This window comes from Rattus norvegicus, chromosome X, assembly GCF_021556685.1.
Source record: "Rattus norvegicus strain SHRSP/BbbUtx chromosome X, alternate assembly SHRSP_T2T, whole genome shotgun sequence".
NCBI classification, from domain to species: domain Eukaryota; kingdom Metazoa; phylum Chordata; class Mammalia; order Rodentia; family Muridae; genus Rattus; species Rattus norvegicus.
In genome coordinates, this window is record NC_141554.1 from 68,391,883 (window position 1) to 68,415,805 (window position 23,923).

Below are 23,923 nucleotides of genomic sequence, written 5' to 3' on the forward strand. Positions count from 1 at the left end.
GGAAGAAGCAAGCTGGAGTAGCCAGTCTAATATCAAATAAAATCGATTTTCAACTAAAAGGCATCAAAAAAGAGAAGGACAGGCACTTCATATTCATCAAAGGAAAAATCCACCAAGATGAACTCTCAATCCTAAATATCTATGCTCCAAATACAAAGGCACCTACATACATAAAAGAAACCTTACTAAAGTTCAAACCACACATTGCACCTCACACAATAATAGTAGGAGATTTCAACACCCCACTCTCATCAATGGACAGATCATGGAAACAGAAATTAAACAGAGACGTAGACAGATTAAGAGAAGTCATGAGCCAAATGGACTTAACAGATATTTATAGAACTTTCTATCCTAAAGAAAAAGGATATACCTTCTTCTCAGCTCCTCATGGTACTTTCTCCAAAATTGACCATGTACTTGGTCATAAAACATGCCTCAACAGATACAGAAAGATAGAAATAATCCCATGCATCCTATCAGACCACCATGGGCTACAGCTGGTCTTCAATAACAATAAGGGAAGAACGCCCACATATACATGGAAGTTGAACAACGCTCTACTCAATGATAACCTGGTCAAGGAAGAAATAAAGAAAGAAATTAAAGACTTCTTAGAATTTAATAAAAATGAAGGTACAACATACCCAAACTTATGGGACACAATGAAAGATGTGCTAAGAGGAAAACTCATAGCTCTGAGTGCCTGCAGAAAGAAACAGGAGAGAGCATATATCAGCAACTTGACAGCACACCTAAAAGCTCTAGAACAAAAAGAAGCAAATACACCCAGGAGGAGTAGAAGGCAGGAAATAATCAAACTCAGAGCTGAAATCAACCAAATAGAAACAAAAAGTACCATAGAAAGAATCAACAGAACCAAAAGTTGGTTCTTTGAGAAAATCAACAAAAAGATTAAACCCTTAGCCAGACTAAGGAGAGGACACAGAGAGTGTGTCTAAATAAACAAAATCAGAAAGGAAAAGTGAGAAATAACTACAGAATCAGAGGAAATTCAAAAAATCATCAGATCCTACTACAAAGGCCTATATTCAACAAAACTTGAAAATCTGCAGGAAATGGACAATTTCCTAGACAGATACCAGGTACCAAATTAAATCAGGAACAGATAAACCGCTTAAACAACCCCATAACTCCTAAAGAAATAGAAGCAGTCATTAAAGGTCTCCCAACCAAAAAGAGCCCAGGTCCAGATGGGTTCAGTGCAGAATTCTATCAGACCTTCATAGAATACCTCATACCAATACTATCCAAACTATTCCACAAAATTGAAACAGACAGAATGCTACCAAATTCCTTCTACAAGCCACAATTATTCTTATACCTAAACCACACAAAGACCCAACAAGAAAGAGAACTTCAGACCAATTTCCCTTATGAATATCGACGCAAAAATACCCAATAAAATTCTGGCAAACCGAATCCAAGAACACATCAAAACGATTATCCATCATTATCAAGTAGGCTTCATCCCAGGTATTCAGGGATGGTTTAACATACAGAAAATCCATTATATAAACAAACTGAACGACCAAAACCACATGATCATTTCATTAGGTGCCGAGAAAGCATTTGACAAAATTCAACACCCCTTCATGATAAAAGTCCTGGAAAGAATAGGAATTCAAGTCCCATACCTAGACATAGTAAAAGCCATATACAGCAAACCAGTAACTAACATTAAACTAAATGGAGAGAAACTTGAAGCAATCCCACTAAAATCACTCTCTCCCTACTTATTCAATATAGTTCTTGAAGTTCTATCCAGAGCAGTCTGGCAACAAAAAGAGATCAAAGGGATACAGATTGGAAAAGAAGAAGTCAAAACATCCCTATTTGCAGATGATATGATAGTATATTTAAGTGACCCCAAAAGTTCCACCAGAGAACTACTAAAGCTGATGAACAACTTCAGCAAAGTGGCTGGGTATAAAATTAACTCAAATAAATCAGTAGCCTTCCTCTACACAAAAGAGAAACAAGCTGAGAAAGAAATTAGGAAAATGACACCCTTCATAATAGTACCAAATAATATAAAATACCTCGGTGTGACTTTAACCAAGCAAATAAAAGATCTGTATGATAAGAACTTTAAAATCTCAGAAGATAGAAAAATCTCCCATGCTCATGGATTGGCAAGATTAATGTAGAAAAAATGTGCATTTTACCAAATGCGATCTACAGATTCAATGCAATCCCCATGAAAATACCAATCGAATTCTTCAGAGAGTTAGAACAATTTGCAAATTCATCTGGAATAACAAAAAACCCAGGATAGCTAAAACTATCCTCAACAATAAAAGGACTTCTAGAGGGATCACTATCCCTGAACTCAAGCAGTATTACAGAGCAGTAGTGATAAAAACTGCATGGTATTGGTAGAGAGACAGACAGATAGACCAGTGGAATAGATTTGAAGACCCAGAAATGAACCCACACACTGATGGTCACTTGATTTTGACAAAGGAGCCAAAATCATCCAATGGAAAAAAGAGCATTTTCAACAAATGGTGCTGGTTCAACTGGAGGTCAGCATGTAGAATAATGCAGATCGATCCATGCTTATCACCCTGTACAAAGCTTAAGTCCAAGTGCATCAAGGACCTTTACATCAAAGCAGATACACTCAAAGTAATAGAAGAAAAATTGGGGAAGCATCTCGAACACATGGGCAATGGAGAAAATTCCTGAACAAAACACCAATGGTTTATGCTCTAAAATCACGAATCGACAAATGGGATCTCATAAAACTGCAAAGCTTCTGTAAGGCAAAGGAAACTGTTGTTCGGACAAAATGACAACCAACAGATTGGGAAAAGATCTTTACCAATATTACAACTGATAGAGGGCTTATATCCAAAATATACAAAGAACTCAAGAAGTTAGACCGCAGGTAGACAAATAGCCCTATTAAAAGATGGGGTTCAGAGCTAAACAAAGAATTCACAGCTGAGGAATGCCAAATGACTGAGAAACACCTAAAGAAATGTTCAACATCTTTAGTCATAAGGGAAATGCAAATCAAAACAACCCTGAGATTTCACCTCACACCAGTGAGAATGGCTAAGATCAAAAACTCAGGTGACAGCAAATGCTGGTGAGGATGTGGAGAAAGAGGAACACTCCTCCATTGTTGGTGGGATTGCAGACTGGTACAACCATTCTGGAAATCAGTGTGGAGGTTCCTCAGAAAATTGAACATTGAACTACCTGATGACCCAGCTATACCTCTCTTCGGCATTTACCCAAAAGATGCCCCAACATATAACAAAGACACATGCTCCACTATGTTCATCGCAGCCTTATTTATAATAGCCAGAAGCTGGAAAGAACCCAGATGCCCTTCAACAGAGGAGTGGATACAGAAAATGTGGTACATCTACACAATGGAATATTATTCAGCTATCAAAAAACAATGACTTTATGAAATTCATAGGCAAATGGATGGAACTGTAAAATATCATCCTGAGTGAGGTAATCCAATCACAGAAAAACACACATGGTATGAACTCATTGATAAGTGGATATTAGCCCAAATGCTTGAATTACCCTAGATGCACAGAACACATGAAACTGAAGAAGGATGACCAAATTGTGAATGCTTCACTCCTTCTTTAAAAGGGAAACCAGAATACCCTTGGGAAGGAATAGGGAGGCAAAGTTTAGAACAGAGGCAAAAGGAACACCCATTCAGAGCCTGCCCCACATGTGGTCCATACATATACAGCCACCCAATTAGATGAGATGGATGAAGCAAATAAGTGCAGACCGACAGGAACTGGTTGTAGATCTCTCCTAAAAGATACAGCCAGAATACAGCAAATACATAGGCGAATGCCAGCAGGAAATCACTGAACTGAGAATGGGACCTCCATTGAAGGAATCTTAGAAAGGTCTGGAAGAGTTAAGGGGCTCAAGATCCCATATGAACAACAATGCCAACCAACCAGAGCTTCCAGGACTAAGCCACTGCCTAAAATTATACATGGACTGACCTTGGGCTCCAACCTCATAGGCAGCAATGAATAGCCTAGTAAGAGCACCAGTGGAAGGGGAATCCCTTGGTCCTACCAAGGCTGGACCCCCAGTGAATGGGATTGTTGTGGAGAGCGCAGTAATGGGGGAGGACTGGGAGGGGAACACCCATAGCGAAGGGAGGGGGAGGGTTTAGGGGGATGTTGGCATGGAAACCCGAAAAAGGAATAACATTTGAACTGTAAATAAGAAATGCCCAATTTAATAAAGATGGGGGGGAGAAATTCAAACACAAAGGAACTAAGTGCTTTAATTCAATTTCCGTAAATTATTTTAAACACAGAAAGAAAGAATAAAGGATATCATATTCCTGAGAAAAACATAGACCCCCAACGTACTTTTATAAAAATAAGCCTTTTTCATTATACAACCTTAGCCTGAGCTGGAACCCAGAGAAAAGAAACAAATGGGCACACAAAAAATTGCAGTTCTGTTCTACTGCTGGGGAGACACCTCAACTGCAGCAACTCTTACAAAGGGAAACGTTTAGTTAGGGCTTGCTTATACTTTCAGAGGTTTAGTACATTATCCTAATAGTAGGGAATGTGGCGGCATACAACAGACACGGTAGCTGAGAGTTCTACATCCAGACCTGAAGGCAGCAGGAAGACACGGAACCTAGCTTGTGCATTTGAAACCCCAAAGCCCACCCCCAAGTGATACACTTCTTTTGATGAGACCACACCTATTCCAAGGTCATTTCTCCTAATTGCTGTCAAGCAGCACCACTCCCTCATATAACCAAACATTCAGATATATAAGCACGTGGGGGCATTCCTATTCAAATCACCACATTCCACTCCCTGGTCCCCAGACGCTTGTAGCCATATCATAGTGTAAAAATGCATTCAATCCAACTTCAAAAAATCCCCGTAGTCTATCTATAACAGTTCCAACATGGTTTAAAAGTTCAAAGGCTCTTCAGAGACTTGTGACAATCTCTTAACTGTAACCTGCTATAAAATCAAAGTCAAAAAGCAGAATACTTACTTCTAACACACACTGGCACAGAATACATATTACCATTCCAAAAGGTAGTAAAAACATAGTGAGGGGATACTGGGCCAAATCAAGACCAAAATCCAGTTGGCAAATTCCTTTACATGTCCATGTCTGATGTCAAAGCTCTCCTCAGATCTCTCTCTCTCTCTCTCTCTCTCTCTCTCTCTCTCTCTCTGTCTCTCTCTCTCTCTCTTTTCTCTCTCTCTCTCCCTCTCTCTCTCTCTCCCTCTCTCTCTTTCTTTTCTCTCTCTCTCTCTCTCTCTCTCTCTCTCTCTCTCTCTCTCTCTCTCTCTCTCTCTCTCTCTCTCTCTCTGGTGTGTTCCACACTTAGTCTGCAGCTTTCCTCAGCAGTTATCCTTCATCTCTGGCATCTCCAACATCTTGAGGTCTCCAAAGCAATTTAGGCATCAACATTACAGCTTCACAAAATAGCCTCTCTGGGCCACCATGCAGGGAGATCCTCAACACATGTCTGACCTCAGTGACTTTCCTTCATCACAGAAGGGAGATCCCACAATCCTCTTCTCCTATCCTCTACTCTAAAGCCAGAACCATGTGGTTGAAGCTGCTTGCTGAGACTTGAACGTGCCCCTCTACTTCAATTAAATCTTTATCAGCTGTCTGTTTTTGACGATTTCCTTCACTGAGTTAACTTTTCTTTGATTCCTTTTCACAAGTTGGAAGCTTAGCTGTGTGGAGTCTTGCCCTGAAGTCACTACTTCTTTATTCTGTTTAGGATCAGTCTTTTCTTCAAACTTTAACTCCTTGAGTTAATATTAGACTTAGCTCTATTATACTTCCTGGTGCTCCATTTCTCCTCAAACTATACATTTTGTACTTTTCTTTGTTCAGATTGCTCCTTTTCATTATAGATTTACATAAGAGCAACCACTAAAAGGCACAAATCTCCTCTGCATCGAACAAAGCACCTAAAGAAATGTTCAACATCCTTAGTCATCAGGGAAATGCAAATCAAAACAACTCTGAGATTCCACTCACAACAGTCAGAATGGTTAAGATCAAAAACTCAAGTGAGAGCAGATGCTGGCGAGGGTGTGGAGAAAGAGAAATGCTCCTCCATTGTTGGTGGTACTGCAAGCTGGGACAACCATTCTGGAAATCAGTCTGGCAGTTCCTTAGAAAATTGGACATAGTACTACCTAAGGAGCCAGCTATAGCACTCCTGGGCATATACTCAAAAGATGCTCCAACCTATAGCAAGGACACGTGCTCCACTATGTTCATAGCAGCCTTATTTATAATAGCCAAAAGCTGGAAAGAATCCAGATGTCTTTCAACAGAGGAATGGATACAGAAAATGTGGTACATCTATCTACACAATGGAATACTACACTCTAGCTATTCAAACAATGACGTCATGAAATTCTTAGGCAAACAGATGGAACTAGAAAATATCACCCTGAGTGAGCTAACCCAGTCACAAAAGAACATACATGGTATGCACTCATTGATAAGTGGATATTAGTCCAAAAACTTGGATTACCCAAGATACAATTCACAAACCACATAAAGCTCAAGAAGAAAGAAAACCAAAGTGAATGCTTCAGTCCTTCTTAGAAGGGGAAACAAAATACTCGAGGGAGGAAATACAGAGACAAAATGTGAAGCAGGGACTGAAGGAAAGGCCATCCAGAGACTAACCCACCTGGGGATCCATCCCATATACAGACACTAAACACAGTCACTATTGCAGATGCCAAGAAATGCATGCTGAGAGGAACCTGATATAGCTGTCACCCGAGAGACTCTGCCAGTGCCTGACAAATACAGAGGCAGATGCTCAGTCATAGGACTGAGAATGGAGTCCCCAGTGGAGGAGTTAGAGAAAGGACTGAAGGAACTGATGGGGTTTGCAACCCCATAAGAACAACAATAGCAACCTACCAGACCTCTCAGAGCTCCCAGGGACTAAATCACCAAGAAAGAGTACACAGTGGGGAAATCCATGGCTCCAGCTGCATATGTAGCAGAGGATGGCCTTGTTGGGCATCAATGGGAGGATAGACCCTTAGTCCTGTGAAGGCTGGATGCCCCAGTGTAGGGGAATGCCAGGGTAGGAAGGAGGGAGGGAGGGAGTGAGTGGGTGGAGGAGCACCTTCATACAACCAGGGGGAGGAGGATGGCATAGGGGTTTTGTGGAGGGGAAACTGGGAAAGGGGATAACATTTGAAATGTAAATAAAGAAAATATCCAATTAAAAAATTTCCTGCCAATGGCATTAATCCCAAACTCTTCAATTTAGCCTCAGGCTAATTATTTTTTGGACAGGGAAGAAAGCAGCCAAATTATTCACCAAAATAATGCAATTTTAGACCTCTTTTTAATAGTCTTTTCCTCTGAAATCTTGTGAGCTGGGCCACCACAATCTTCATTGTTTTTAGCCCCACAGACTTACCTGCTCCTATTAGTATGGCCCATTAAGTCCTACTTAAAGCTTCAACAGATTTCCTAATCCAAAGCCCCAAATTCCAAATTCTACCAAAAAGCAGCATGATCAGGCCTGTCAAAGCAATATCCTGCTCATCTCTGTGGTACCAACTTTTGACTTAGTCATTGTTTTATTTCTCTGAAGAGATACCAAGACCATGGCAACTCTTATAAAGAAAAGCATTTGATTGTGACTGGCTTACGGTTTCAGAGATTCAGTCCGTTAGCCTCATGGCAGGTAGACATGGTGGCTGTCTACATCTGGATCTGAAGGTAGCAGGGAAAGAAGACACTGGTACTACCTTGACCATTTGAAACCACAAATCCCATCCCCAGTGACACATTTCCTCCAACAAGGTCATACATGTTAAGCCCTGTCAAATATCACCACCTCCTAATGACCAAGCATTAAAATATATGAGTCAGTGGTAACCAACATATTCAAACCAATGTAACGTCTATGTAACATTTTACATATATATGTGAGAGAGGAGGGGGAGAAATCATTGTGTTACCCTTATAAAGTTCCCACAACTACTGAAGTTAAAAGGAGTTAAATAGTTTGCTTTAGGTCATAGAGCTCTGAGTGCTAAGGTGGCAGGGTTGGAGTTACACTCAAGTATTCTCCTGCTGACTTTAATTCTTATTAGATAATTGTACTTAACTTGCACATTCTCTTTACAGAGGTAGGAGAAAAAAGTTTAAAAAAAAAAACTTCTGAATTTCAAACTCCCAAGTACTTTCCCCAAGGAAACAGATATGGAAATGATTATTTCAGGAAGGTATGTACTATATATCCAAAGACATTAAGCTCCCTATTATTTTTACATTTATGTCACTTCTTAGAAAGTGGCTATAGCTAGCAAACACTTACAATAAAGATGATAAAGTTCAATTAATAGGTTCAAATAAAAATACAGGTGCAGTTGAAGATAGAGGAAAATATAACTTACTCTTTCACAAATCATCTAATGAGTTCTACGGAGGTGTTTTTATATACTAGTACAGGGGTAAAGAGGATCACATTTTAGGTGTTACTCTAAGAAGACAGACACAGGGGAGTAGCTCAATTTGAAGCGTGTTTGGTTAGCAAGCAGTAGGTCCTGGGTCCAATCCCCAGCACTATATAAAACTGGCCATGGTGATACAAACCAATACTCCTAGCACTAGGAGGAACAGGCAAGATGATCAGAACTTTATGTTCTTCCTGTGCAACACACGGAGGTCAAATCCAGGGGGCTAGAGACTCTTGTTTCATAAGAAAGAAAACAGACATGTCTTTTTTTAAATCCCTTGAGGGGTAGCAGGGTGAATCATTCCAAAGATGGAATATTATAACATTGGAGGCTTGAAAACAACTTAAATATTTCCTAACTTTTGACAAGAGATAGTAGAAGGAAAAGGAGGAAGAAAAGGAAGAGGAAGAGGAGGCTACTCTTCCTTTTACCTCATCTTTTTTGAGGATTTGGAATTATATGAAAAAACAAAGATCTTCAAGTATGCTAAAGAAGTCAGGTATGGAAACAAACAACAAATGAAAATTAAATATTACCAAATAAAGGAAACAAAGATTACTTTCTCTTGTAAAGGAACATTTACCAAACAATTCAAGAAAGACATCTGACTGAGGCCTTAGATTTAACAAGCTTATTTATTGCTTGAAGTTCTTCTTTTATAAATATTTTAATTTGGTGGCACCAAAATCAAGTCATCAAGTGAGAATTTCTAGTCTAGCATGCTGTAACAAAGGTGTTGAATAATATACTGAACAGAGGTGTCACGTTTCATGTGCTAAGAAATCATGGCTTAAGGAAAGTTGTTTAAAAGAGCTTGCCTGCATCCTAATTGTATTGCTTGTTGGGACATGTTGCACATTAACAATAGTTTTTGCATTTTTCTTGTCAGGCCAAAAACAGATTATGGTCGATGATATTGAAAAACATTGGCAGTTATTTTTTTCTTTTTATTGGTTCTGCTTCCTCCTATCACAAGAAGAAACATGTAATCCTCACTCTTTGACCCCTTGAACTTTTATGGAACAACTGTTCCAATAATGAACCTTATCAGCCTTGTAAAGTGATAGGTGGGATAACAAACAGCTCTGTCAATAAAATACAAAAAAAAACTGAGCAATTATTTTGAGGAATGGGGATAACAAAATGGATGGGAGACATGATCATAAAAAACAAAAGGAATCAAGTGGCAGTAGGTTAGTGCTCAGGAGTAAGGGATTGACAACGAGAAGGGGGAGACTGAAAGAAGTAGGAATGTCTGTATTATGAAGTGTCCAGTTACATTCCCTTTATCTTCTAGAGAGGAACTGATTGATGGTAGGGGTAGTAACAATGGGAAAATCATAAAGATTATAGACAACAGGCAACACTAGAAGGAAATATCTATTAGCTATCTACTAAGTACATAGCAAACTGCATCAATGTATTCAACTTTCAAAATACTGGCATTACACTGAACAACCTGAGGATAGACCCTACTAGTGATGAACAACTTCTCTCCGGAGGCCATGTGATGGAATACAATCCAAAACACGGAAAAGAAGCAGAGAGACACCCTGAGACCACAGGACAGACTGCCACTTCTGCACATCTCTGCCCACATCCCTGGTCCAAGGGGAAAGTGCACAGTGCCTCTGGACACAGGAACATAGGAACAGTCAGCTGCGGGTATCTGTGGTTCTGGTCTGCACCCAGGATGGAACTGAACCGGCCAAACGGCTCCCTGAACCCAAATCCAGTGGGGAAGAGAGCTGGACCCTTAGAAGTGTGGACACTCCTGAGAAGCGAGAGGACACTCCCTCTGCCCACATTCCAGACCCAAGAGAGAAACACCTAGTGCCAATCGTGCCCCTGGGTGCAAGGACCTAGGAGCAATCAAAGGCAGGACCCTTCTGATCCCTGCCCATGCCTAGAGTTGGAAGACCATTTCCAGGAGTGGCTACACACCTCAGAGCAGAGGTAAAACCCACTTTTCTACTACCAAGTGACCTGCTTGGTGGATTCAGGATACACAGAGGCAGAAGTCCTCTGGGTCAGAGCACTTCCTGTTCCTGGCTCTGCCTGGAAGTGAACTGATACCATCCCACAGTTCCCTGCACCCAAATCCCATGGGGAAGAGAGCTGAACACCCAGGAATGCAGACATCGTGAGACCACAGGACAGACTGTCACTTCTGCACACCTCTGCCCACATCTCTGGAACAAGGATAAAATGCACAGTGCCTCTAGACAAAGGAATATAGGAACAGTCATCTGCCAGTACCTGCCGTTCTGGTCTGTGCCCAGGATGGAACTGAACTGGCCAAAGAGCTCCCTGAACCTAAATCCCATGGGGGAGAGAGCTGGACCCTCAAAAGTATGGACAATCCTGAGATGTCAGAAGAGACTACCCCCTGCCCACATTCCAGACCCAAGAGGGAATCGCCTAGTGCCAACTGTGTCCCCTGAGTGTAAGGCAAGGACCTAGGAGCAATCAGGGGCAGGACCTTTCTAATTCCTGCCGGTGCCTACAGTTGAAAGACAGTCACCAGGTGCGCCTACACACCTGAAATCAGAGCACCTGTTCTCAGAAAAGGCTGAAAGAAAACAGGAAAACAATTCTACAGCAGTGCTGACACAGAAGCCTACAGGGGGGTCAAGTCACTCTCAGAAACAGCAAGACAAGCAAACACTAGAGAAAATGGCTAGAGGCAAGCACAGGAACCTAAGCAACAGAAACCAAGATTACTTGGCAACATCAGAGCCCAGTTCTCCCACCAAAAAAAAAAAAAATACTGGGTAAGCAAACACACAGGAAAAGCAAGATTTGGATTTATAATCACATTTCATGATAATGATGGAGGACTTTAAGAAGGACATAAAAAACTCCCTTAAACAAATGCAGGAAAAAAACAAGTAAACAAATAGAAGCCCTTAGAGAGGAAACACAAAAATCCCTGAAAGAACTACAGGAAAACACAAACCAAACAGATGAAGGAACTGAACAAAATCTTTCAGGATTTAAAAATGGAAATAGAAACAAAGAAGAAAGCACAAAGGGAGACAACAATGAATATAGAAAACCAACGTAAGAGACAAGGATTCGTAGATATAAGCATTACCAACAGAATACAAGAGATAGAAGAGAGAATCTCAGGGGCAGAAGATACCATAGAAAACATCAACACAACTGTCAAAGATAATGTAAAATACAAAAAGCTCCTAGCTCAAAACATACAGGAAATCCAGGACACAATGAGAAGATAAACCTAAGGATAATATGTATAGAAGAAAGTGAAGACTCCCAAGTTAAAGGGCCAGTAAATACATTCAACAAAATTATAGAAGAAAACTTCTCTAATCTAAAGAAAGTGGTGCACATAAACATACAAGAAGCCTACAGAACTCCAAATAGATTGGACCAGAAGAGAAATTCCTCCCAACATATAATAGTTAAAACACCAAATGTACAAAACAAAGAAAGAATATTAAAAGCAGTAAGGGAAAAAGATCAAGTGACATATAAAGGCAGTCCTATAAGAACTACACCAGACTTCTAACCAGAGACTATGAAAGCCAGAAGATCATGGACAGATGTCATACAGACCCTAAGAGAACACAAATGCCAGCCCAAGCTACTGTATCCAGGAAAAGTCTCAATTAACATAGATGGAGAAATCAAGATATTCCATGACAAAACCAAATTTACACAATATCTTTCTACAAATCCAGCCCTACAAAGGATAATGGATGGAAAACTCCAACACAAGGAGAGAAATGACACTGTTACAGAAAGCATGAGTATAATATCCTTGCAATGAAATGAAAAGAGAGACACACAAACATAATTCCACTTCTAACGATGAAAATAACAGGAAAGAACAATCACTATTCTTTAATATTTCTCAACATCAACAGACTCAATTTCCCAATAAAGAGACATAGACTAACAGATTGGATACATAGAGAGGACACAGCATTTTGCTGCATTCAGGAAACACACCTCAGCTACAAAGACAGACACTACCTCAGAGTAAATGGTTGGAAAACAACTTTCCAAGCAAATGGCCCAAAGAAACAAGCTGGAGTCCCATTCTAATATCAAATAAAATTGACTTTCAACCAAAAGTCATTAAAAAAGATAAGGATTCATCAAAGGAAAAATCCACCAAGATGAACTCTCAATCCTAAATATCTATGTTCCAAATACAAGGTTACCTACATTCATAAAAGAAACCTTACTAAAGCTCAAAGCACACATTGCACCTCACACAACAGTAGTAGGAGATTTCAACACCCCACTCTCATCAATGGATAGGTCATGGAAACAGAAAGTAAACAGAGACATAGAGAAACTAAAAGAACGTATGAAACAAATGGATTTAACAGATATTTATAGAGCATTCTATACTAAAATAAGAAGGATATACCTTCTTATCAGCACCTCATAGAACCTTATCCAAAACTGACCAAATAATTGGTCCCAAAGCAGGCCACAACAGATGCAGGAAGATAGAAATAATCCCATGCATCCTATCAGATCACCATGGACTAAGACTGGTTTTCAATAACAACAATAAGAACAGAAAACCCACATATACACGGAAGTTGAACAACACTCTACTCAATGACAACTTAGGGAAGGAAGAAATAAAGAAATTAAAGACTTCTTAGAATTTAAAGAAAATGAAGATACAACATACCCAAACTTATGGGACACAATGAAAGCTGTGCTAAGAGGAAAACTCATAGCTCTGAGTGACTGCAGAAAGAAACTGGAAAGAGCATATGTCAGCAGCTTCATCACACCTAAAAGCTCTAAAACAAAAAGTAATAAATAAACCCAAGAGGAGTAAAAGGCGGAAATAATCAAACTTAGGTCTGAAAACTACCAAGTAGAAATGAAAAGGAATATACAAAACATCAACAAAACCAGGAGCTGGTTCTTTGAGAAAGTCAACAAGATAGATGAACCTTTAGCCAGACTAAGCAGAAGTCACAGAGAGTGTATCCAAATTAACAAAATCAGAAATGAAAAGCGAGACATAACAATAGAATCTGAGGAAATAAAAAAAATCATCAGATCCTACTACAAAAGCCTATATTCAACAAAACTGGAAAATCTGGAGGAAATGGACAATTTTCTGGACAGTTACCAGGTACCAAAGTTAAATCAAGAACAAATAAACCATCTAAACAACCCCATAACTCCTAAAGAAATAGAAGCAGTTATTAAAAGTCTCCCAACACAAAAAAGAGCTGAGGACCAGATGGGATTAGTGCAGAATTCTATCAGACCTTCATAGAAGACCTCATACCAATACTGTCCAAACTATTCCACAAAATAGAAACAGACAAAGCAGTACCAAATTCCATCAATGAAGCCACAATTACTCTTATACCTAAACCACACAAAGACCCAACAAAGAAAGAAAACTTCAGACCAATTTCCCTTATGAATATCAACACAAAAATACTCAATAAATTCTTGCAAACTGAACTAAAGAATACATAAAAATGATCATCCATCATGATCAAGTAGGCTTCATCCCAGGTATGCAGGGATGGTTTAATAGACTGAAATCCATCAACGCAATCCACTATATAAACAAACTCAAATATAAGAACCACATGATCATTTCATTAGATGCTGAGAAAGCATTTGACAAAACTCAACACTCCTTCATGATAAAAGTCTTGGAAAGATCAGGAATTCAAGGCTCTTACCTAAACTTAGTAAAAGCCATATACAGCAAACAAGTAGCTAACATCAAAGTAAATGGAGAGAAACTTGAAGCAATCCCACTAAAATCAGGGACTAGACAAAGCTGCCCACTCTCTCCCTACTTATTCAATATAGTTTTCGAAGTCCTAGCCAGAGCAATCAGTCAACAAAAGGAAGTCAAAGGGATACAAATTGGAAGGGAAGAGGTCAAAATATCACTATTTGCAGATGATATGATAGTATATTTAAGTGACCCCAAAAGTTCTACCAGAGAACTACTTAACCTGATAAACAACTTCAGCAAAGTGTCCATCTCAAGATGGAAAGGTCTCCCATGCTCATGGACTGGCAGGATTAATGTAGTAAAAATGGCCTTTTCCCCAAAAGCAATCTACAGATTAAATGTAATCCCCATCAAATTCCTAGTCAATTCTTTATAGAGATAGGAAGAGCAATTTGCAAATTCATTCCCAATAACAAAAAACCCAGGATAGCAAAAACTATACTCAACAATAAAAGCACTTCTGGGGGAATCACCGTCCCTGACTTCAAGCAATATTACAGAGCAATAATCATAAAAACTGTATGGTATTGGAACAAAGACATGCAGACAGATCAATGGAACAAAATTGAAGACCCAGAAATGAACCCACACACCTATGGTCACTTGATCTTTGACAAAGGAGCTAAAACCATCCAATGGAAGAAAGATAGCATTTTCAACAAATGGTGCTGGTTCAACTGGAGGTCAGCATGTAGAAGAACGCAAATCGATCAATTCTTATCACCATGTGCAAAGCTTAAAACCAAGTGGATCAAGGACCTCCACATCATACCAGATACACTCAAACTAATAGAAGAAAAAGTGCAGCAGAGTCTCAAACATATGGGCGCTGGGGAAAATTTCCTGAACAAAACACCAATTGCTTATCCTCTAAGATCAAGAATCGACAAATGGAACCTCATAAAATTGCAAAGCTTCTGTAAGCCACCGGAAACTGTCATTAGGACAAAAGGGCAACCAACAGATTGGGAAAAGATCTTTACCAATCCTATATCTGATAGAGGGCTAATATCCAAAGTATACAAAGAACTCAAAAAGGTAGACTCCAGAGAGCCAAATAACCCTATTAAAAATGGGGTACATAGCTAAACAAAACATTCTCAGCTGAGGAATATCGAATGGCCAAAAACCACCTAAAGAAATGTTCAACATCCTTCATCATCAGGGAAATGCAATTCAAAACAACCCTGAGATTCCACCTCACACCAGTCAGAATGGCTAAGATAAAAATCTCAGGTGACAGTAGATGCTGGCTAGGATGTGGAGAAAGAGGAGCACTCCTCCATTGTTGGTGGGATTGCAAACTGGTACAACCACTCTGGAAATCAGTCTGGAGGTTCCCCAAAAAATTAGACATTCCACTGCCTGAGGACCCAGCTATACCTCTCCTGGGCATATACCCAAAACTCCAAAATGTAACATGCTCCACTATGCTCATAGCAGCCCTATTTATAATAACCAGAAGCTGGAAAGAACCCAGATGCCCATCAACAGAGGAATGGATTAAAAAAATGTGGTACATCTCCACAATGGAGTACTACTCAGCTATCAAAAACAATGACTTTATGAAATTCATAGGCAAATGGAATCAAGTAGAAAATATCATCCTGAGTGAGATAATGCATTATAGAAAAATACATTTGGTATGTACTCATTGGTAAGTGGATATTAGCCCAAAAGCTCGAATTACCCAATGTGCAATCCACAGACCACAGGAAGCTCAAGAAGGATGACCAAAATGGGGATGCTCCCCCTCCTTCTTAGTGGAAAATATCCATAGGAGGGGATATGGAAGCAAAGTTTAGAGCAGCCACTGAAGGAACTGCCATTTAGAGCTGGCCCCACATGTGGCCCATACATATATATATATATATATATATATATATATATATATATATATATATATATATATATAGCCACCAAAAGTAGGTAAGTTTAATAAAGCTAAAAAGTGCATGCTGAAAGGGACTGGATATAGATCTGTCCTGAGAGACACATCCAGAGCATGTCCAATACAGAGGTCAATGCTAGCAGCAAACCACTGAATTGAGAACTGGACCCCCTTTGGGGGAATTAGAGGAAGGTTTGAAAGAACCGAAGGAGCTTGCAACCCCATAAAAACAACAATGCCAACCAACCAGAGCTTACAGGGACTAAGCCACTACCGAAAGACTATACATGGACTGACCCAGGGCTCCAACTGCATATGTAGCAGAGAATAGTCTTGTTGGGGCACCAATGGAAGGGGAAGCCCTTGATCTTGCCAAGGTTGGACCCCCAGTGCAGGGGAATGTTGACGGGGGCAGTAAAGGGGTTGGATGAGGGAAGGGGATTGGGACTTATGGACAGGAAACTGGGAAAGGTAATAACATTTGAAATGTAAGTAAAAAAATCTAATAATAAAAAAGAAAAAAAGAAAAGAAGCAGAATAACGAATAACGGTGCAGCTCTACCATTATCAGTTTACCTAACTCTCAGTGATGACCAATGTTATTACCAGAAATATATAGTCACATCTGTAGACAACAACCATCCTTTGGTAAGATAACATGGGGTTTCTACAAAACTTAAAGCATAATAATGCTAAACCAGTAGAAAGCAAATCAGCATTAGGAAATTTTTGTCTGTCTCACCTCTCTCTCTCTCTCTGTCTCTCTCTCTCTCTCTCTCTCTCTCTCTCTCTCTCTCTGTCTGTCTCTGAGTTAATTCATTTCAATTTTATGTGTATGAGTGTTTTGCTTGCATGTGTGTATATATGTGCCACATGTATGCCTGGAAGAGGTCATTGAATCCCCTAGTACTCGAATCACAGAAAAGCTATAGGAAGCAATGTGGATGCTGGGAACTAAGCCTGTGCTCTCTGTGGAGCAGCAAGTGCTGTTAACAACTGAGCGTCTTTCCAATCCTTTTTCTTTTGAGTTATAAGATCAATGGCTTTAGTAGATCAGGTCAGAATAAATGAGTAGAAGTATACTCTGATAGAGTTTGAAAGTCATAGAATTTTTTTACAGAGGACAAATAAAATTTCCTTTTCTACCAAATTACCTATTTAAATGCTTAGGAATTAGTAAATATGCTTATTAATTTCAATGTGATCTACATTATCTATTTAATCCATAGAAAAGTTTTTGAAGGTATAATCATCCAAGTTTCAGAATGAAGAAATCCAAATTCTGAGAAGTGAATTTCTTTTTTTTCTTTTCTTTTCTTTTTTTCAGAGCTGGGGACCGAACCCAGGGGCTTGCGCTTGCTAGGCAAGTGCTCTACCACTGAGCTAAATCCCCAACCCCGAGAAGTGAATTTCTTATTTGAGGTCACCTTTGGATCATGGAAGACAATTCTAGATACATCCTTCTTTCTCTTACAAGTTTAACAACTTTAAATCTAGACTTAAAATTTAAGTAGAAATGGGAAACCTTTCTGCGCTACCTGGGAACCGGTCCATATGGTGTTCATCTTGGTTCCCATCGTAACTTAAAAGGGAAACTTACACAATGTCTGGAGCCCTTGACGTCCTACAGATGAAGGAGGAGGATGTTCTCAAATTCCTTGCTACGGGAACCCACTTAGGTGACACCAACCTTGAGTTTCAGATGGAGCGGTACATCTACAAAAGGAAAAAAATGACTGAATCTATATCATAAACCTGAAGGGGACCTGGGCGAAGCTGTTGCTCGCAGCTCGCGCTATTGTTGCCGTTGAGAACTCTGTGATGTCAGCACTATCTCCTGGAACCCTGGCCCACGAGCAAACTGTACTGAAGTTTGCTACTGCCACAGGAGCCACTCTAAGTGCTGGCCTTTTCACACATGGGACTTTCACTAACCCAATCCAAGTAGCCTTCAGGGAGCCACAGCTTCTAGTGATTAACTGAGGCCCTCACAAAGGCCTCTTATGTCAACCCGCCCACCCTTGTTCTGTGTGATACAGATTCTCCCCTGCACTATGTGGACATCCCTATCCCATGCAACAAGGGAGCTCAGTCAGTGGGTCTGATGTGCTAGATGCTGGCCCGGGAAGTACTCTGCATGCAAAGTACTATCTTCGGTGAGCATCCATGGGTCGTTGTGCCTGATCTTTACTTCTACAGAGACCCAGAGGAAATTTTGAAGGAGGAGCAGGCTGCTGCTGAGAAGGCTGTGACTAAGGAATTCCAGGATGAGTAGACCTCACCAGCATCTGAGTTCACTCCTGCTCAGCCTGAGGTGGCCGACTGGTCTGAGGGTGTACAGGTGCCCTCTGTGCCCACCCAGCAGTTCTCCACGGAAGACTGGAGTGTGCAGTCATCCACTGAGGACTGGCCAGCAGCTCCCACAGTGCAGGCCACTGGGTGGGTTGGAGCCACCACTGAGTGGACCTGAACTGCTCTGCATTCACCTGAGCAAAGGGAAAAAAGGTGGAAGGAAAATAAAGTTCCTAAAAGCTAAAAAAAAATTACAATAAAGCAAAAAAAATAGGAAGATTACTCTTCATGTCAAAGCTGAGAGGAGAGAGAGAGAGAGAGAGAGAGAGAGAGAGAGAGAGAGAGAGAGAGAGAGAGAGAGAGAAATGGTAAAAGAAAATATACCTAGAACCATAGTTGAGGAGTAGACTTTTAAATTATCCTCTTATCCATTTTGCTGGAACCTTGATGTGTTTTTTTTTTCAATTCTTTGGACTTGTTGCTCTATGTCTGAAATGGCCTTGTAGCCAACAGTCTTTTCTTCTCATTCCTTGTGAAGTCTAAGTTCTCCATTCATTTGGAGATGTCGTCTCTGAAATTTTCAATCACATCTACAAAAGCCAGGCAGATGCAGGTATCACACATATATTCCCAGAAGGAATATTTTCCTTTTCTTTTTTGAGGCAGGGTTTCCTTATGTAATCCAGTCTGGACTGGAAATCACAAGCCTTTTTTTCAGCCTCCTAAGTGGTAAGGTAACACGTGGAATACTAAGGAACATTTTCCTTCTTTTATTACGTGTGTGTGTGTGTGTGTGTGTGTGTGTGTGTGTGTGTGTGTGTGTGTGTTTTCCTTCTTTTATTACGTGTGTGTATGTGTGTGTGTGTGTGTGTGCGCGCGCGCGTGTGTGTGATTATTCTGTCCTCCCACCCATTCTCATCTCCCTCCCATTCCTATCAACTTCCCACTCCTCCTACCAGCCCTTTCCCCACTTCCTAGATCTATCAGCTGTGGCACTTACACAAAGCTCAGAGAACAATTACATAGTTCATTCTCTGCTTAGACCATGTGAGTCTCAATGATGAAACTCAGATCATCAGGGTTCGGAGTAAGTACTTTTACCCATCTTGGTAGCACCAAGAAGAAATTTTATAGATTAAGTGCTTTGTCAAAAACTCTCTCCCTAAAAAGGTTTTGGAGAGGCAAAGTAACCAAATGAAAACCCCAATCGGTTCTACTTACCACTGCTGAACTATGTTCTACTGGTACATTTATGGAGAAGGTGAGTCAGTCAGTGCCTTGAACTCCTAAACATATATGTTCCAAACACCAGTATGTTCAATTGCATAAAAAATTACTAGATTTAAAGATACACATCGACACCAACACAATAATAGTAGGGATTTTAATACCCCACTTTTCCTAATGGTCACTATTACTACCTACTGGTGATCGCACTAGATTCCAATGGGGAGTATCAATCCAATGTTCCCTTAGATGTCCCTGATTAAATTAAATGGATCATACAATAGAGCCAAAAGTCATAGATTTGGGGAAGGAACTGGTAAAGGTGAGGAGGGTGTGATAGGAAAAGAGGTAAAAGAGAGGATGTAAGGAGACAGTAACCAGAATGTATCACTCATATATATTTATATGTTATATATGTTTATGTTAATGTATAATTTTCAAAGACAGAAACATAATAAAACCTCTTGATAAGATAATAAGAAGCAATATATCAAATATCGAGGAACCAAAATCCTACTGGTCAACAAGAGCTATGTAAGTGTGGGTAGTAAACCACTGATCATCAAGATCAAGAACCAAGCAAGCAACATGACAAACTTCTAGACATGATGGAAGGAGGCTAGAAAGAACTTTATCAATCTGATGAGTTATGTGAATATTTCTCTCATATCCAGATGAGTTCAGAGACCAATTCTACCATATATGAAAAGATCTAAAGCCCATCCTTTCTAAACTATTTTCTAAGATACAGAAGGAGCATTTCAAAACCACAATAGAAAACCACAACTGATCAAAATGCAGAGTTGCAGAGCCCATACATCTCAATAAAACTTCTTCACTAAAGTTTCAGAGAACATTACAGGAAAGAGAGACGAACCATTGTTAGAATCAGAGGATCAAAGAATTCACTGTGAGAGTGCATGACTTCTAGCAATGTCAGAAACTACAGACAAAGTCTCACTAGCATGAGGGCCTAAGCATGACCTGAACAAGGAGGACACCAGTAGACATGCAAATGCTGGCAGGAGAAATCTCAGGAAACCTCAGTTCTACACAAGTAACTACAGATACCTAAGGAATGCTGAGAGCAGAAGAAATAGTGTTCCCCAGGGAAGAGCACACAAATAGTTATGCAATGCCAAATAGTCAGCCCTAAAAACATATACATACAAGTAACATTATATAGAATGAACAGGTTGTATTTATGTATTTAAGAATGCACACACAGACACACATACACACAAAGACACACATGAACACACATGTATAGCAACAATTGATAAAAAAGAGGTCATGAATTTGAAAGAAAGTGAAGAGATATATGAGAGGATTTAGAGGGATAAAAAGGAAGGAGAAATGATATGATTATATTAAAATCTCAAAAGATAAAAAAATTAAATAATAATAAATAAAAGTAATTTTAAAAGAAAACTATAGAATAACACAAAATCGCTTTCATTCTATCTCAATACAGAAATCATTTGAGGAATTTCCTAACGAAAAATAAATTACCATGATCTGATCTGTGTAATTTATATATGTATACATTTTGCATATTTATATATGTATATATGTAATTTTATGTATGTATATATCTCACTATGCTCCATAAAATGTCCAGTATTATGTGTAAATCAAAATGAAAATGAATATATTTATCTGTAGTCTTTTTAATTTTAAAACATTTAATAATTTGTTACTATTTAGTAGTCCACTCTTTAAATTTTTATTTTTATTTATTCTTTAAACATGTCCTTCATGTATACACTATATCTTGATCATATCCACCCCACACTCTCTCCCCATCCAATGACCTCCATCATACCTTCTCCTTAACCCCATAACCTCCATGTTAATTTTTTTTTTTTATATCTGACAGTGAGTTTTATTAAGAAACGTTCGGGTTAAACAAAATGGGAGTTACAATTTCCAATATGGAGATCAAAGTAGATGGAGATATTTGGGGGTTGATACAAAGTCCAAGGTGAACTCAGCTGAGGAATGTGTAGCTTTCCTTTCATCTTGGTCATCCTGTAAGCCCCTAGAAACAGTGATCACTGGGACTTTGACTATTGTCTTGTTTATTCCTTGGCCTTTTGTGTTTGTTGCCTTGTTTGTTTCTTAACATAGAACAGACCTTATTCTTTGCATGTACTTAAAATGGTATAAAAGCAGACAGGAAACAATAAATCTGCTTCACCCTCAGCACTGGCTAGAGTCATCTCATAGTGTTGTCTAATTGTCTTTGTCTTTTCAATCCTCCCTCCCTCCCTTGAGACCTGGTTGACTAAATGAGCTGGCTTGGTCACTTTTATTAGACTGATATTTTAAAATTAAGAAATCTTCATTTTGAGAGCTTCATACATGCATACAGTAAAATATGAACATGTTTACAGCCATTTTTCCATACCAATTCTTCTCATATGTTCCCCAGCATTTCCCTTCTCAGCTTCATGTTGTTCCTGTTTTGAATAATCCAATATATCCAGTTAGTGCTGCTCATATGTGTATGAGTATGGGCCATCCATGAGCACATGAAAAATCTTTAAGTGGAACGGCTGCAACCAACCAAACAAACGAAAAAGTAGACTCTTCCTTCCCTAGCAACTGCCAGTTGACCATAGCTCTCCTTTAAGGGATGGGCCCTAGAGATCTCTTTGCCATATCAGCTGGAACCATAGCTGACATTATTTCATGCAGGGAACTAATTACTGCGAGCTGGTGAGTGCAGGACCGTGCAATTTCAGAAGACAGAGTTCCCTAAGTCTCTGTGTCTTCTAACTCTTCCACTCTTGCCACTCCTTTTCTGCAATGTTGCCTGGTCCTTTGTGTGGGGAATTTAATCTACAAGTTCCACTCAGGGCTGAGTACTCTTCTGGATCTCTTCTGTATCCTGAGCTGTTTGATACACACCTCCCTGATAACTGCTGATTATTACAAAGATATATATGTGTGTATATATATGTATATGTATGTATATATATATAACATAACATTTAACAGTATTGTACTTTGTATCATAAAGGTATAATATCAAACACTGAATCATCTAGGCTCATTCTTGAATCCATATTTAAATTTAGAGATTAGTATAAAGACAGGGAAGAGCTGATTTCCAGTAGCTCCTGACTTTTGCCTCCTCTATTCTAGGAGCTTCATCTTGTTTTGCATATCTGCTATTTTATTGTATTCATAGAACATATCTTAAACATCTAACTTTGCTTCCAATCTTTCTTTTGATTACTTGTTTTATAGTCTATTCTTTTTAAAACACTTTTTTTGCTTTTGAGTTTGGATGTACATCTTGATTCTCTACAAATACTTTTTTTTGAGATGGTCATTTTATTTTTTTTATTTTTTATTAGATGTATTTCTTTACTTACATTTCTTAAAAGTCAAAGAAAGCCTAATTTTATTGGACATACATGTGATTTTACCAGATGACTTTTTGTTTTGTCTTCATATACATAAGCAAGTTCTGTACATAAAAACACTGTTCTATTAAAGAGGTTAAGTAAACCATTATGTAGAGGGGGAAGTGGCCTCTCATTAGAACTCATGGCTAATTGACAATACAAATATTCCCACCACACACTGACTAGAACACACTTCATTCACAAGAGTAATGTTGTGAAATACACTTTGGGAAAAGCTGAATTTGGGCCAGGAACGATGTCTCTTGCTTCCGTCTGAAGGAAGAAGAATATCTAAGAGGGGAGAGAACAGACGGTGGCTCCTGTAGTGTCCCTTCTTTAGTAAAACTGTACATTCCACTACGATGAATTTCTAAGTCACTGTGTGCCTGATTTGGCATGTGTTTCAGAAACAATCAGAAAAATTTGAAAGGAAGACCTGAGCCTCTAATTTCCACTTCATGCACTTTCCCCAGGTGGTTTCTTGATTAAAAGGCCACATCGTCTCAGCTTTCTCATTTGTGCTGACACCTTTGAATATACCTGTGTATCCCCTGTAATCCTTGGTCAGCAGTAGACACTCAGAATCTAAATACATTTCTCTTCTCATACTTTATAGGGTGTGTATTAGTAATTGATGTAGTTATTTTCACCTCATTCCTGACCTGGACATTATATATTTGAATGTACTTAACAGATTGTTTTTAAATAACTTATTTTGGCTCAACTTTGAATTTTCAATTAAACTTATCATTTGATTTTTTTCTTTTTTTTGTTTGTTTTTTTATAGAATGTTAATAAAACAATTTATTTA

General features: G+C 39.1%; 1 protein-coding gene and 1 pseudogene across 2 annotated transcripts in view; one reads left to right on the forward strand and one right to left on the reverse strand.

Annotated features, from left to right (window-relative positions):
• Positions 1-23,923, reverse strand: part of Asb12 (ankyrin repeat and SOCS box-containing 12) — a 153,527-nt gene that overhangs the window by 69,386 nt on the left and 60,218 nt on the right. The window contains exons 1-2 of one of the 2 annotated variants that reach the window (NM_001037367.1): positions 18,113-18,122; positions 17,778-17,893 (exon numbers count right to left, since the gene is read on the reverse strand). The gene's annotated coding sequence lies outside the window, so the exon portion shown is untranslated. Of the gene's footprint in view, positions 1-17,777; positions 17,894-18,112; positions 18,123-23,923 lie in introns of those variants that run through there. The other variant, NM_001434360.1, reaches the window with a different exon arrangement.
• Rpsa-ps14 (ribosomal protein SA, pseudogene 14) lies at positions 17,781-18,647 on the forward strand (annotated as a pseudogene).